Source organism: Triticum dicoccoides, chromosome 3B (assembly GCF_002162155.2).
Source record: "Triticum dicoccoides isolate Atlit2015 ecotype Zavitan chromosome 3B, WEW_v2.0, whole genome shotgun sequence".
Taxonomy (NCBI): domain Eukaryota; kingdom Viridiplantae; phylum Streptophyta; class Magnoliopsida; order Poales; family Poaceae; genus Triticum; species Triticum dicoccoides.
The window spans coordinates 806,334,825-806,351,336 of record NC_041385.1 but is presented as its reverse complement, the minus strand read 5'-3'; positions in this window follow the sequence as shown (position 1 = coordinate 806,351,336).

Here is a 16,512-nt window from a genome sequence, read left to right as displayed (position 1 = left end):
TCTGAAGTAGCTGACATTTGGATTCTTGCCAGTAAGGAGCTCATAGGATGTTTTGCCCAGAAACGTGTGGATGTAAACACGGTTGATGATGTGACATGCAGTATCAATAGCTTCAGGCCAGAACTTTCTTGGTGTCTTGTACTCGTCGAGCATTGTTCGAGCCATCTCAATGAGGGTTCTATTCTTGCGCTCAACAATGCCATTTTTCTGAGGTGTGTAAGGAGCAGAGAACTCATGAGTGATTCCCATTGTATCCAGATAAAGATCAAGGCCGGTGTTCTTGAATTCAGTGCCGTTATCACTTCTGATATGCTTGATCTTGACGCCATAATTGTTCATTGCTCGATTGGCGAATCGTCTGAAGACATCTTGTACTTCAGTCTTGTAGAGAATTATGTGCACCCATGTATATCTTGAGTAGTCATCAACAATGATGAAGCCATAGAGACACGCCATTGTTGTGACGGTGGAGTAGTGAGTAGGACCAAATAAGTCCATGTGCAACAGCTCAAAGGGTTGAGATGTCGTCATGATTGTCTTCGAGGGGTGCTTGGCCCTTGTCATCTTCCCAGCTTCGCAAGCACCACACAAATGATCTTTCTTGAACTTGACACCTTCGATGCCTATGGCATGCTTTTTCTTGACGAGAGTGTGTAAGTTCCTCATGCCAGCATGCCCCAGCCTTCGATGCCAAAGCCAGCACTCTGAAGCTTTTGCAAGAAGACATACGGCAAGTTGTGGACCTGCTGAGAAATCTACCATGTATAGATCACCTTTCCTATACCCTTCAAAGACTAGAGACTTGTCAGATTCCATTAGTACAAGGCAACGATATTTTCCAAATATCACAAACATGTTTAAGTCACAAAGCATTGAGACAGACATTAAGTTGAATCCAAGGGATTCAACAATCATCACTTTATCCATGTGTTGATCCTTTGAGATTGCAACTCTACCTAGACCCAATACCTTGCCTTTACCAGTGTCAGCAAATGTGATTTGACTCTTGTCGGATGGACGTAAGGTTGAGTCCATGAGAAGACTTCAATCACCAGTCATATGATTAGTGCATCCGCTGTCAATAATCCATTCTGAAGCTTTTGGTGACATGCCCTATAGTGCAGTTAGGAGGATAGGCTTCACAAGGTATGTTGTGAAGCATAAGCATTTGATGCACACTAGGATTATCACAGCTTAGATCAAAGTTAGCACACAGTATGACAGGTAAGCGATTCATATGTGGAGTACATAGTAAGTCATTTTATCATGCGTCCCTTTGTGTTTTAGGTCCCCGGCTATTATATCGGACGCCTTTGATTGCTGGCTGGAGACCACATTCTACAAAAGAGAGTTAATTCTTCTTCACCACCCACATTTTCAAGGGTGGCTTAGAAGCAATGAGTCTAAGTGCAGCATTTGAGAATTTCGGCTTTGAAGCCCTAGCAAATAGCCTTGTAGGAGATGAATGATACTCATGTGAATAAGCAGAAAAGTTCTTAGTTCTATGAACATAGCGGTTTGAAGACGCATGCTCATATTCATGAGTCTGAGTATGAATTCCCTGCAAAAAATTGGCGTTAGGGTGACTCAAGTAAGTCCTGTGTTCGCATGAAGCCGTTGGACCATATGATGCCTTTGGTCTAGGGTTTGTCTTCTTCCCTGGTGGTGTCATGATGACATTCACTAGAAGATTCTCAAGGCAGCTTTTGGGAACCCAGATCTTCTTCATAGGAGGTTCATTCCTGCAGTTAGTACCAATATACCTGGCAAACACTTCACCATTCTGATTTTTGAACAGTTTATAGTTTGCATCAAAGGATTCATCAATGATAATAGGATTAGCACAGGTAAATCCAGATAAAGTGGATGGATCCACTGAAGGTTCCTTTGCAGCAACCCATGTGGTTTTGGGATACTGCTCAGGCTTCCAGTAGGAACCATCAGCATTCATTTTCCTCTCGAACCCAACACCCTCTTTCCTAGGATTTCGGTTCAGAATCTGCTTTCTGAGGACATCACAAAGTGTCTGATGCCCTTTCAGACTTTTATACACCCTGTTTCAAGCAATGTCTTCAACCTAGCATTTTCATCAACAATAGCAGTGGTATCCTCAGCAGAGGGGTTAGTTGCCACATCAGTAGTTGAAGACAGAGCAACAGTAGCAGCAGTGGAACATTCAGCAATAGAGGCAGCGTTATCACGCTCAATGCATTTTAAGCATGGTGGTTCAAATCCATCCTGAGCGGGACTGATCTGTTGAGCGCGAAATGACTCATTCTCTTTTTGAAGATCTTCATGAGTCGCTTTCAATTTCTCAAGCTCTTGCTTCCTTTGAAGATAATCATAGGAGAGCTTTTCATAAGTGGTTGAGAGCGTCTCATGAAGACTTTCAAGTTCTTGATACTTAGCATGAAGATTTTTTATGTCTTCAACTAAGGACTGTGAACGTGTCATTTCCGCGTCCAACAGGTCATCGCTTTTGTCTAACCGTTTTTGAGTATGTTCCATAGCCCTTTGTTGTTCAGTAGCAATCTTAGCAAGTGTTTTGTAGCTGGGTTTAGATTCACAATCAGAGTCATCTTCACTTGATGTTTGAAAGTAAGCATCGCGCGATTTTACCTTGGCACCGCATGCCATGAAGCAGTAGGTGGGAGCAGGATCGTCCTTGTCATCATCAGCGTTGGTGCGGGAGTCATTGTCTTCAGTGTTGAAGATGGACTTTGCAACGTAGGCTGTGGCTAGAGCCAGACTTGCAACGCCAGAGTCGGACTCAGCTTCAGATTCCACCTCTGCCTCCTTAGACGCAGACTCCTCCTCTGAATCCATTTCCTTGCCAACAAAAGCACGAGCCTTGCCAGATGAGCTCTTCTTATGAGATGAAGACTTTGATGTGGACTTGGAAGAAGACTTTGATGATTTCTTCTTCTTCTTGTCATCAGAGTCATATTCCTTGCTCTTCTTCTTCTTCTTCTCGTTGTCCCACTGAGGACACTCAGAGATGTAGTGCCCAGGCTTCTTACACTTGTGACATGTTCTCTTCTTGTTGTCTTGAGTGGAAGCTTCATCATTTCTTGAACTGGATCGTGAAGACTTTCTGAAGCCCTTCTTCTTCGTGAATTTCTGGAACTTCTTCACAAGCATAGCAAGCTCCCTTCCAATGTCTTCAGGATCATCAGAACCGCAGTCAGATTCTTCTTCTTCAGATGAGGAAACAACTTTTGCCTTCAAAGCACGAGTTCGGCCATAGTTGGGGCCATAGATATCTCTTTTCTCAGAAAGCTGGAACTCATGTGTATTGAGCCTCTCAAGTATATCAGACGGATCGAGTGTCTTGAAGTCAGGACGTTCTTGTATCATGAGGGCAAGGGTGTCAAAGGAGGTGTCAAGTGATCTCAGCAGTGTATTGACAATTTCATGCTTGGTGATCTCAGTGGCGCCAAGAGCTTGAAGCTCATTTGTGATGTCAGTCAGACGATCAAACGTGAGCTGGACATTTTCATTGTCGTTTCTCTTGAAGCGGTTGAAGAGGTTGCGAAGAACACTGATCCTTTGATCTGTCTGTGTTGAGACACCTTCATTGACCTTGGATAGCCAGTCCCAGACTAGCTTCGACGTTTCCAGAGCACTCACACGGTCATACTGTCCTTTGGTCAGATGACCACAAATGATGTTCTTTGCAGTAGAGTCCAGTTGAATGGACTTCTTGACATCAGTAGGGGTGACACCTTCACCAGTTTTGGGAACGCCATTCTTGACGACATACCAGAGGTCGACATCAATGGCTTCAAGATGCATGCGCATCTTATTCTTCCAGTAGGGATATTCAGTTCCATCGAACACGGGGCAGGCAGCGGAGACTTTGATTATCCGTGCAGTCGACATAGCTAAACTCCAAGTGGTTAAACCGAATCACACAGAACAAGGGAGTACCTTGCTCTGATACCAATTGAAAGTGCTAGTTATCGACTAGAGGGGGGTGAATAGGCGATTTTTATCAAAGTCTTCAAAACGTGGAAGTTTCGAAGACAAACAATAGAAATGACCTAATTGATATGCAGCGGAAGATAAACTACAACAAGCAAGCCATAGTCAAGTATGCAATAGCGTTAACGTATGAAGACTAATAGCAGCTAGGTAGTAGGATCAGGATGGAAGATAGTATGAAGCCAATCAACAATAGTAGTCAAGCAATGAAGTCAATCAGATAATACAGATAGGCAACGACTTCACGAAGACAAACTCAAAGTAAAGGAGGAAAGAGATAGAACCAGTCACTTGTTGAAGACACAGGATTTGTTGGACCAGTTCCAGTTGCTGTGACAACTGTACGTCTGGTTAGGGAGGCTGAGATTCAACTCAGAAGACCGTGTCTTCACCTTATTCCCCTTGAGCTAAGGACACTTAGTCCCCGCCCAATCACTCTGGTAAGTCTTCAAGGTAGACTTCCAAACCTTCACAAACTTCATTCACCCGGCAATCCACAATGACTCTTGGATGCTCAGAACGCGACGCCTAACCGGCTGGAGGATACACAGTCCTCAAGTGTCATAAGTCTTCAGGTCACACAGACAGAAAGACTTCAGTGATGCCTAACACTCTTTGGCTCTGGGTGTTTGGGCTTTGTCCTTGCAAGGATTTCTCTCTCAAAGGCTTCGAGGTGGGTTGCTCTCAAAACGACAAAAGCCGTAAACTAACTCTGAGCAGCCACCAATTTATGGTGTAGGGGATGGGCTATTTATAGCCACAAGGTAACCCGACCTGATTTGTCCGAAATGACCCTGGGTCACTAAGGAACTGACACGTGTTCCAACGGTCAGATTTCAAACACACGCGGCAACTTTACTTGGGCTACAAGCAAAGCTGACTCATCCAGCTCTGGATAAGATTTGCTCCCATTGTCTTCGCTCGAAGACATAGGATTTGGGTTGAGCATCACTTCAGTCACTCTGACTTAGTTCACTTGGACCCCACTTAACAGTACGGTGGTTCCTATGACTCAACAAAGAAGAAAAGGAAACAACGAAACCACACAGTCTTCGCGCTCCATAGTCTTCATGCAATGTCTTCTCATGTCATAGTCTTCAATATGAATATCTTCTCATACCACCATTGTCTTCAATGTCTTCATACATTTTTAGGGGTCATCTCCGGTAGGTAAACCGAATCAATGAGGGACACTACCTGCGTTATCCTGCAATTCTCACAAACGCATTAGTCCCTCAACCAACTTTGTCGTCAATACTCCAAAACCAACTAGGGGTGGCACTAGATGCACTTATAGTGGGTAACGGTTGGATTGTTTCCCCCACTATATAAAGGTGTCTTCTTCCCCAAAGTTGACTCACCTCTTCTCCCCAAAGCTCCATTGTTTCTCCAAGCTCCATTTTCGCCCGATCTCTCTCCCTAGCCAATCAAACTTGTTGATTTGCTTGGGATTGGTTGAGAAGGCCCCGATCTACACTTCCACCAAGAGAAATTTGATTCCCCCCACTTATCCCTAGCGGATCTTGTTACTCTTGGGTGTTGAGCACCCTAGACGGTTGAGGTCACCTCGAAGCCATACTCCATTCTGGTGAAGCTTCGTGGTGTTGTTGGGAGCCTCCAAGTGTTGTGGAGATAGCCCCAATCTTGCTTGTAAAGGTTCGGTTGCCGCCTTCAAGGGCACCAATAGTGGAATCACGGCATCTCACATTGTGTGAGGGCGTGAGGAGATTACGGTGGCCCTAGTGGCTTCTTGGGGAGCATTGTGCCTCCACACCGCTCTAACGGAGACGTACTTCCCTTTAAAAGGAAGGAACTTCGGTAACGCATCCTCGTCTCCACCGGCTCCACTCTTGGTTATTTCGTGCCTTTACTTTTGCAAGCTTACTTGTGTTGTATCTATTGCTTGCTTGTGTGCTAGTTGTCTTTGCATCATACAGGTTATCCACGTAGTTGCACATCTAGACAATCTATTTTGTTGCAAGGTTTAAATTGTTAAAGAAAAGCTTAAAAAATTTAGTTGGCTATTCACCCCCCCCCCCCTCTAGTCAACCATATCGATCCTTTCAATTGGTATCAGAGCCTCGTCTCTTTATTAAGGACTTTGTCGTCCGAAGAGTATGGTTGACATCAACGACGATGCGGAGGAGCACTCCGGTGTGAATCCTATCTCGTCTTCGGCCGAAGGGGGAACCTCGGTCTCATGTGAGGAATTCAATGTGGCTTTAGACACATTGAAAACCTCCATGACGGCCGAGGTTAAATGCATGTTTTCTGAATTACTAGAAGGACTTAAACTATCTACCTCGCCGATGAAAGTGGGTGATCCCACTAACAAGGTGACGGATGCCACCTCCGACAAGGGGGAAGCTAATAGTGAAAAAGGTCCTTCTACTAGTGGTAGAAATGGCTTAGGCATCTTTGCCCATGTGGAACCTCCTACTTATGGTGGACCGATTCCCACTACTCATTTAAATCATGCAGGTCCACCTCCTAAGATTGTGAAAAATGAGGATTTTGATGCTTGGGTTTATCGTTTCAAGCGTCATTTAAAGCATGTGAATACTAATCTTTGGAGAATTATAGAAGAAGGTTTCTATCCACATGACCCAAGCAACTTCACCCCTCGAAAAGCCATGGATAATCAATTCAATGAAAGTGCTCTCTTCATCATCCAAGATGCAATCCTTCCCGAAGATCTCCCTCATCTTCGTCCTCATGCATGGCTAAAGACGCATGGAAATGTGTTGTGTCACTCTATCGAGGAAGTGCTAGCATTCAGCGCTCCAACTATGAAGTAGTGCAAGATGAAGCCGATGAGTTTGCAATGAAAGAAGATGAAGAACCTCGTGAGCTCTTTCGAAGAGTGACCAAACTCGCGGTCGCACTCCGAGATCATGGGAGCAAGGACACGAATGACAATTGGATCAAGCGCAAGTTCCTCAAGGCCATGATGCCCTACAACAAGGCCATGTCCTCCGTCATTCGTCAAAGACCGGACTTCCACTCCATGACCTCAGGTGAAGTGTTGGATGAGTTCGTTGCAATGAGCATCTTGGACAAGACCGCCGACAATGCGGTGCTCCGTTCTCAAAGGGCAAAGAAGCCCAATCTTATCTTGAAGGCCAAGGTTACTGTGGAAGAAGAAGAAGAAGAGGAAGATGAGGAGAGCAACCCCGAAGACACGAAGTATGATTATCATGAGCACATGGCTCTTGCCTCAAGACAATTTTGGAGTAAGAAGAATACAAGACCCAACTTCAACAAGAACAACTCAAGTGGCCTCAAGGGAAAGTAACGAGTTAGAACTTGTTTCAACTGTGGCAATGTGAGCCATTTCGTTGCGGATTGTCCTTACAAGAAGCGGGAAGACAATGGTGGCAAGTTCATCCGAAAAGACAAAGCCAAGTCCTTCCCAAACAAGAACAACTTCACCAAGAAGACTCCTACACGCGGGTTGGTAGTTCAAGAAGAATACCGTGAGGATGACGATGATGATGAAGATAGTGAAGCAACGGCTATGGCATCCGTTGCCATTGCCACAACTCCCCGGGTGTCTCTCTTCGATTCACCCAACGAGAACATCACCGCCAAGTGCCTCATGGCTAAAGCCACCAACAAGGTAACCCCCAACATCAAAACCACCATTATTCCTAATCCTCCTTCAATGGATGGCCTTGATAATGGTAAGGGGTCTAATGAGGAGGTAAATGAATTTGAGTCATTCATGAGTAAGCTCAAGGGCAAATCCAAGAAGCACTTCGTTGCTCTCTTGGAACAACTTGGTGAAGCCAATGACATGATCGAGGCTCACGAAGAAACCATCTCTAAGATGGAAGGTCATAGTCATGACTATGCCGATGAGATATCGGATCTCTCTAATGCTCTTGAGGAAGAGTGTGGGCATCATTTGGCTCTTGAGGAGTCACACAACGATGACCATGCCAAACTAAAGAAAGATCTTGATCATGCTCTTGTTGTGTCTCGTGTTCTAACTTCCAAGAAGGCTAAACTTGAGGTTGATCATGTTAGACTCAAGGAGGAGTTTGATGTACTTGACAAGGCCCATAAGGTCTTGAAAGGTGCTCATGCAAACCTCAAGGAGTCTCATGCTCAACTCCAAGTTAAGCTAACCAAGGAAAAGGCCACATTTCCTCACATGGTCTTGATTGATAATGCAAATGCTACTAACCCATGTTGTGAGCATGTGCATATTGTGGAGGAGAATGTCAAGTTGAAGGAACAACTCGAGAAAGATCTTGTCTCATGCATACAAGGCAAGAAGAACCTAAATGGCCTTTTGAGCAATCAAAAGGAAGTTGTGGTTAAGGAGGGAGTTGGGTTCTCACCCAAGTCCAAGAACAAGAAGAAGAACAAGGAGAAGAATAACAAGACCAATCGACCTCCCCCGCTCAAGCAAACCTTTGTGAAGGAGGGAGAGGGTGCTCCTAAGGAGAAGAAGAACAATGCGAAGAATAGTGATGCCAAAGAGCGCAAAGCCATCTCTCCCAACAAAGCCGGCGACTTTAACCCCTCTTATGTGTTGTGCCGTGCCAGTGATGGGCATGTTTATGCTAAATTTGTTGGTTCTTCTTATGAGTACATTGAATGGTCTATTCGGGTTCCTAAGACCCTTGTTACTAACATCAAAGGACCCATTACTCAATGGGTACCTAAAATCAAGCATTGATCTCTTGTAGGTGTTTGCTTCCGGTGGGGGATCATGGTTGCTCGATAGTGGAGCAACAAATCATATGACCGGGAGCAAGGACTTGGTGGTGGACGTGCACAAGATCCCATCTATGCCCACCAATGTCGAATGGGGTGATGCCTCACATTCTAAGGTATTGGGTCTTGGCAAGGTTGTCATTTCTCATGATCTAACGATCGAGAAAGTCATGCTTGTTGAGTCCCTTGCGTTCAATTTACTTTTCGTTCGTCAACTCGCACACATGGGCTTTGCCACCTTCTTTGATATTGATATCATGGCCCTCTTGTGGAGCAAGACTCTTAAAGTAGCCTTTGTTGGGCATGTCGAGAACGGTCTCTATGTGATTAACTTTTCGGAGCAACCCACTAAGACCGCGACATGCCTAATGGCTAAAGTTGATGTGGGATGGCTTTGGCACCGCCGTTTAGCCCACGTCAGTATGAGATCTTTGCAAAGTCTTCTCAAGGGGGACCATGTCTGTGGACTAACGAATGTTAGTTTTGCCAAAGATCGTGCTTGCAGTGCTTGTATCGAAGGAAAGCTTCATGAGACGGCTCACCCTCCCACGACTATCATCTACTCAAAGATACCCTTGGAGCTCCTGCACATGGACCTCTTTGGGCCTCCATCCTTTGATAGTCTTGGGGGTAGAAAGTATTTCTTGGTGATTGTGGATGATTATTCAAGATACACTTGGGTATACTTCTTCAAGAGGAAGAGTGAGACTCAACAAACCATCATCGACTTTGCAAATGAAGCTCAACGTCAACATAATGCAAAGATCTTGACAATAAGAATTCACAACAGCACCGAGTTCAAGAACTACACCTTGGATGAGTTTCTTAGTGATGAGGGGATCAAGCACCAATATTCTGCACCATATACCCCTCAACAAAATGGTGTTGCGGAGAGGAAGAACCGGACGTTGATGGATGCAGCAAGGACCATGATGGCGGAGTTCAAGTCTCCATACAACTTTTGGGCCGAAGCCATCAACACTGCATGTCATGCATCCAATCGGCTCTATCTCCGCAAAGGCTTGAACAAGACTCCTTATGAGATACTCACCGGGAACAAGCCCAATCTCAAGTACTTCCGGGTGTTCGGGTGTAAGTGTTTCATTCGCAAGAAAGGTGTTCGTTTGTCTAAATTCGAGGCTAGAGCTTATGAGGGCATATTTGTTGGTTATGCTACATACTCTCATGCTTACCGTGTTCTCAACAAGTCCAACGGACTCATTGAGGAGACGTGTAACGTGGAGTTTGACGAAAATAATGGCTCCCAAGTGGAGCAAAGTGGTACTTGTGATGTAGGTGATGAAATTGCTCCCCAAGCCATAAGAAGAATGGGTATTGGTCATATTCTACCCATTGAGGAACCCCTTGTGGCCGAAGGAGAAGGACAATGCTCCACTCCAGTGGAGCCTTCACTTACTCAAGACCCACACACTTCCGAAGAACAAAGTGTAGGCCCTCAACCTCGGGAACAAAACCAAGGGCAAGATCAATGTCAAGATGGTGGTGAACCTCCAAATGATGCCCAAGGTCAAGTTCTCCCCCTCGAGCAAGTTCAAGATCATGAGCAAGCTCAAGATCAAGAACAGCTCATGACGACGCTCAAGATGATCAAGTGAACCCTCCTCCTTCCACATCCGAGGAGGAATTAGAGCGTCGTGCCACGAAGATTGCTTCCAAACTCACCACCAAAGGTCATCTCATGGAGAATGTGGTCGGAAGCCTAAGAAAGGGGGTAAGCACTCGTAGACAATTAGCAAACTATTGTGAACATCACGCGTTTGTCTCTTGTGTTGAACCCCATAAGGTCTATGAGGCGCTCGAAGACTCGGATTGGCTCAATGCCATGCATGAAGAACTCAACAACTTCGAGTACAACAAGGTGTGGAGGTTGGTGCCAAGGCCTTCGGGGAACCATAACATCATTGGAACCAAGTGGATCTTCAAGAACAAGCAAGATGCTCATGGGAACATCATTTGCAACAAGGCAAGATTGGTAGCACAAGGCTACTCCCAAGTCGAGGGTATCGACTACGGTGAAACCTTTGCTCCCGTTGCTCGCCTTGAATCCATTCGTTTGTTGATTGCTTATGCTTCCCATCACAACTTTAAGTTGCAATAAATGGATGTGAAAAGTTCTTTTCTTAATGGTCCCATTAATGAGTTGGTTTATGTCAAGCAACCTTCCGGGTTTGAGGATCCTTACTTCCCGGATCATGTGTATCAACTCGATAAGGCACTTTATGGCCTTAAACAAGCCCCACGTCCGTGGTATGACCAGCTTACCGAGTTGTTACAAGATCGTGGATTTGAAGTTGGGCTAATCGATCCCACTCTTTTTACTAAGAAGGTCAAAGGGGAGTTGTTTCTGTGCCAACTATATGTTGATGACATTATCTTTGGTTCTCCTAACAAAGCTTTCAATGAAGAATTTGCCGCTCTCATGACCTCTAAGTTCAAGATGTCCTCGATGGGAGAGTTGAAGTTCTTCCTTGGCTTTGATATCAAACAAAGAAGAGAAGGTAACTTCATCAACCAAGCCAAATACACACAAGACATGCTTAACAGATTCAAGCTAAGTGATGTCAAGCCGGCCTCTACTCCGATGCCCACCAAGTGCCAACTTGACATTGATCCCAATGGGAAAGCGGTGGATCAAAAGGTATATCGCTCTATGATTGGTTCCTTGCTTTACCTTTGTGCATCTAGACCGAATATCATGTTGAGTGTGGGAATGTGTGCACGGTTCCAAGCCGCACCAAAGGAAAGCCACTATGTGGCAGTCAAGCGAATCTTTCGATATTTGGCTCATACCCCAAACTTTGGCCTATGGTACCCAAGAGGAGATAACTTCAAGGTTGAAGGATCCACGGATTCTGATTGGGCGGGAGACAAGGTGGATAGGCAGTCTACTTCCGGAGGGTGCCAATTTCTTGGTTGCTCTTTGGTAAGTTGGTCTTCTAAGAAGCAAAGTTGTGTATCTCTCTCGCCCACCGAAGCAGAATATGTGGCGGCCGGTAGTTGTTGTGCACAACTCTTATGGATGAGGCAAACTTTAAAGGAGTATGGTGCCATTTGTGACAAAGTGCCTCTTTGGTGTGACAATGAAAGTGCCATCAAGATTTCTCTCAACCCGGTGCAACACTTCAGGACGAAGCATATTGAGATCTGGTATCACTTCATCCGGGATCACATTAGGCGAGGGGAGATCGAGCTCAAGTATGTCAACACTCATGATAACCTTGCAGATATTTTCACGAAGCCCTTGGATGAAGCAAGATTTCGCGAGTTAAGGTATGAGCTAAATATCATTGATTTGAGCAATGTGACTTGAACCCGTGCACCCCCCACCACACTCTACTTGTTGTCTAGTTTAGATGTAGGCATGGACATAGGGGGAGTGTTGTTCTCTCAATGAACTCTGCATAAACTGATCTAGTCTTTCACTTTAACCATATTTGTATGGTACTAGTGCTTCAAGGACGAGTTTTGGTCATGGGTCCAAGGTTAAAATCTTTGCGACGCCATACCTCTTGACTCAAACATAGGTGGTCTCGGCCACCGCCCTCTCTTGAAGAGGTGTGTTATGTTCTGTTTTAGTGTGTTTGTGGTCTGGTTGGTCCTTCTTCTTTCTTGGCTGTGTTTTCCCCATTCTTTTTTGAGCTTAAGCCGTGTGTTTAGGGGCCCGTGGTTGCTGAGCGGTACTACCGCTGGTGGTGCGCGGTACTACCGCTCTAAGCGGCACTACCTCCCACCAGCGCGGTACTACCGCTGCGAGGCGGGGGCACGGGGTTATATCGGGGGCAGGGGGGTTTCTTCTCCCCCATACCCATTCGCTCACCCCCACGTCCCTGTTCGTCTCTCCAGCAACCGGCGCCACGGGAGGGCTCCGGCGGATCTCCCTCTCCGGGGCGCTCCTCTCCATTTCCTTCGGTGGAGTCGATCCCCACCTTGTCCTCTTGCCATGGATGCCGGTATTGCCCCTGTTCCCTCTTTCTTCTTGTCTAGATTTCCAATCTAGCATCTTAGGGGCAATAGTGGTTGCATCTCTAGATTTTTGGCCAAATCTAGGCTTGAGTAGGATGGAGAAGGCTTCTAGGCAGTTTGGATTGGTGTTTGGTAGGAGTATTTTTTAATTTGGTAGGACGGTAGTGCTGGATCTGACCACGGTAGTAGGAAACTGATGTTTCCCGTCTCAAGCGGTACTACCGCTCCCCCTGGAGCGGTACTACCGCTTGGAGCGGTACTGCCGCTAACTGGCCGCGGTACTACCGCTCTCTACCAGTTTCCACCATTCTTCTACTAATCAGTGATCCTTTTTGGTTGTGTTTGGTGGCTTATGCTCGTTCTTTCTGGTTGTTTGCGTGTTCGTGTGTGTGGTTCCAGGTGATGAGCTTCCTGAGCATCAGGCTCGGCGTGTCAACCCCGGTCGTGCCACGTCCAAGCGGTACGGTACAACTGAGTCTGCAGGAGGTTCCTCAAGTGCTGCTCCTCCACCCCAACCCCAGAAGAAGCCTGGTATCAAGCCAAAGCCAGGCAAAACTGTGCCAGAAATGCCAGCGAAGGAGTTCTGGGCAAGACGTCGCCGCAACCCCTATGAGGCTGACCAAGATCCCACTTTGGTCAACCGTCCGTTCTGGAACAGGTTTCAGTTTGCCATCTTCTTCGATGTTCTCAAGGCCAAGAAGAACCTCTATGTTAATGTTCACTCCATCGACACCGACCATATGGAGAAGGATCTTGATTACTTTGGTGAAGTTCTTCAGATTTGCACTCAACTGAACATTCTTGGTGTCATGCAATTCAACAAAGATTATGATGCTGACATTGTGGCCCAATTCTATGCCACGGTTCATCTCGGGACTGATGAGGACAGGACACTGACTTGGATGACCAATGGCAAGTTGCTTTCAGTCAAGTGGAAGGCGTTCATGGAATTGATTGGGGTGGAAGATCAAGGGCTTGCGTCTCCTGTCGGCTTTCGCCCTCACCGCAAACCCTCCGCCACTCACAAGCAAGCTCTATGGTCGTACTGCACTTTGAAGATCAACCCTGAGACAAAGAAGGAAACATATGAGCTTCCTTCCTTTCTGGACATTCTTCACCGTGTCTTCCGTGAGACTCTTTTCCCTCGCATCGGGAATCTAGATATGGTTCATTCTTATCTCGTGGACATGCTTCTCTTCTGCCAGCGTGAGAAGGAACAAAACACCGGAGAGTCCCTGGACATATCCCACGTTATGTGGTCTGAGCTGTTATCTGCTATCTCCGAATGCAAGTGCCCAATTTATGGTCCGTTCATCATGCTGCTTATTGAGCAGGCCTGGGGTCGTGTCTATCCCAAGGTGATGCTAGAGACTGAGGAGTTGGTTTCTCACGACATCAAGCGTCTGAGGAAGAAGGACAACTGGGGCTCTCAGGTCCCTAAAACTGGAGTTCTTTCATCTACCACTGCCATGGAGACCGAGGAGGAGGCTGAGGCTGAGGCTGAGGATGACGATGACTATGTGCCTTCTGCAGCAGAACCCTCTTGGGCAAAGAAGCTCAAGCTCAAGATGAAGAAGCTGTTCTGCATGGAGGCTCACGGTCAACACATGACTCATGTGGGTGAGAAGAAGGCCCTCGTCGTCACAAGGAGCTCATGCGCCAGTTGGGTGCCACCGTTAACAGTGGATCTGAGGACCAGCTTACTGAGGAGGAGGAGTGGATTCAGCAGCACTGCCCGTGGACCGATTCTGATGCCGAGCACTTCTTGACCGATGATGGTGGCGAAGACGATCCCGCTGAGATCTGATTCTCTTGCTATCACCTGGAGCTGTAGCAACACTCCCTCTCCTTTTTGGTGTCTCGATGCCAAAGAGGGAGAGAGTTTAGGGATTTGTGTTGTGTTTTCCGTCTTTTGTGTTTTCTCGCGTTTGCCTGGTTTGGTTTGTGTCTGGTTTGTGTCAGTGAGACCTAAGTTCTAGTCATATGGTGTGAGACATATGCTACCTTATCTTTCGAATATCTTTATCTATGTCTATCTAGCTTATCTATCTAGCTTATGAGTTGCATGCTTATCCTGTTATCTATGTTGCTCTCATATATCCTGTTATCTATGTCTATCTAGCTTATGAGTTGCATGCTTATCCTGTTATCTATGTTGCTCTTATATATCTTGCTTAGTTAGTTGGTCTCCAAAATGTAGGGGGAGCGTTGATCCTGGTATCTGTGTCGTGCAGTCCAAAGCACTTATCTAGACAGCACACATCCAGGGGGAGCCCTTCTACATTTTAGGACGGTGGGGCTTTGCGACGATCCTTCATCTTCCTTGTTTGTGCAAATCCCGTATTGTCATCGATCCACCAAAAAGGGGGAGATTGTAAGGGCATATTTATCCCCAAGATGTTTTGGTGATTGATGACAATGCTTTTGCGGACTAATCATGTGCGTTGAGTTCTTTCAGAGATTCATCCTTTGGCACGAGACGATTACTTCCCCTCGGTGTTTTATTCAAGACGGTGTAGCTCCTTTCGTTTCTCGGTTGGTGGTCTAGTTTCGTAGGAGTCACCGTACTATCAAGAGGGGATCCGTTTTGGTAAGGCTAGGGTGGAATCAACACGTACACATCCTTATCACACCCGCTGCCTCTTTCCGCTTCTTTGGAGCCTTCTTTCCTTAATCTGTGCCTGCCTGTCCTGTCCCAGCGGTAGTACCGCGGTCTTCAGCGGTAGTACCGCCGAAGCTTGTCAAGCGGTAGTACCGCCGAAGCACGTCAAGCGGTAGTACCACTCCCCGAGCGGTAGTACCGCTCCCTGAGCGGTAGTACCGCTTGTGAGCTTCGGTCGTAGTACCGCAGTGGTTCCGGGATACTACCGCCTCGATTCTCGACTGCTGTTTTTCGTGTCGGGTTTTACGGTACTAGTAGCGGCAGTAGGGGCGGTAGTACCGCTCCAAGCGGTAGTACCGCCTATACTTCCGCGGTAGTACCGCTCTAGGGCCAGGACCTTGCTTCCCTCGTCAGCACGGCAGTACCGCTGGGAGGGAGCGGTAGTACCGCCCTGCCCAAGCGGTAGTAGCGCTCTGTGCGTGGCTGGTTGGTGGGTAATGGTTGGATTGTTTCCCCCACTATATAAAGGTGTCTTCTTCCCCAAAGTTGACTCACCTCTTCTCCCCAAAGCTCCATTGTTTCTCCAAGCTCCATTTTCGCCCGATCTCTCTCCCTAGCCAATCAAACTTGTTGATTTGCTCGGGATTGGTTGAGAAGGCCCCGATCTACACTTCCACCATGAGAAATTTGATTCCCCCCACTTATCCCTAGCGGATCTTGTTACTCTTGGGTGTTGAGCACCCTAGACGGTTGAGGTCACCTCGAAGCCATACTCCATTGTGGTGAAGCTTCGTGGTGTTGTTGGGAGCCTCCAAGTGTTGTGGAGATAGCCCCAATCTTGCTTGTAAAGGTTTGGTTGCCGCCTTCAAGGGCACCAATAGTGGAATCATGGCATCTCACATTGTGTGAGGGCGTGAGGAGATTACGGTGGCCCTAGTGGCTTCTTGGGGAGCATTGTGCCTCCACACCGCTCTAACGGAGACGTACTTCCCTTTAAAAGGAAGGAACTTCGGTAACACATCCTCGTCTCCACCGGCTCCACTCTTGGTTATTTCATGCCTTTACTTTTGCAAGCTTACTTGTGTTGTATCTATTGCTTGCTTGTGTGCTAGTTGTCTTTGCATCATATAGTTTGTCCACATAGTTGCACATCTAAACAATCTATTTCGTTGCAAGGTTTAAATTGTTAAAGAAAAGCTTAAAAATTGTTAGTTGCC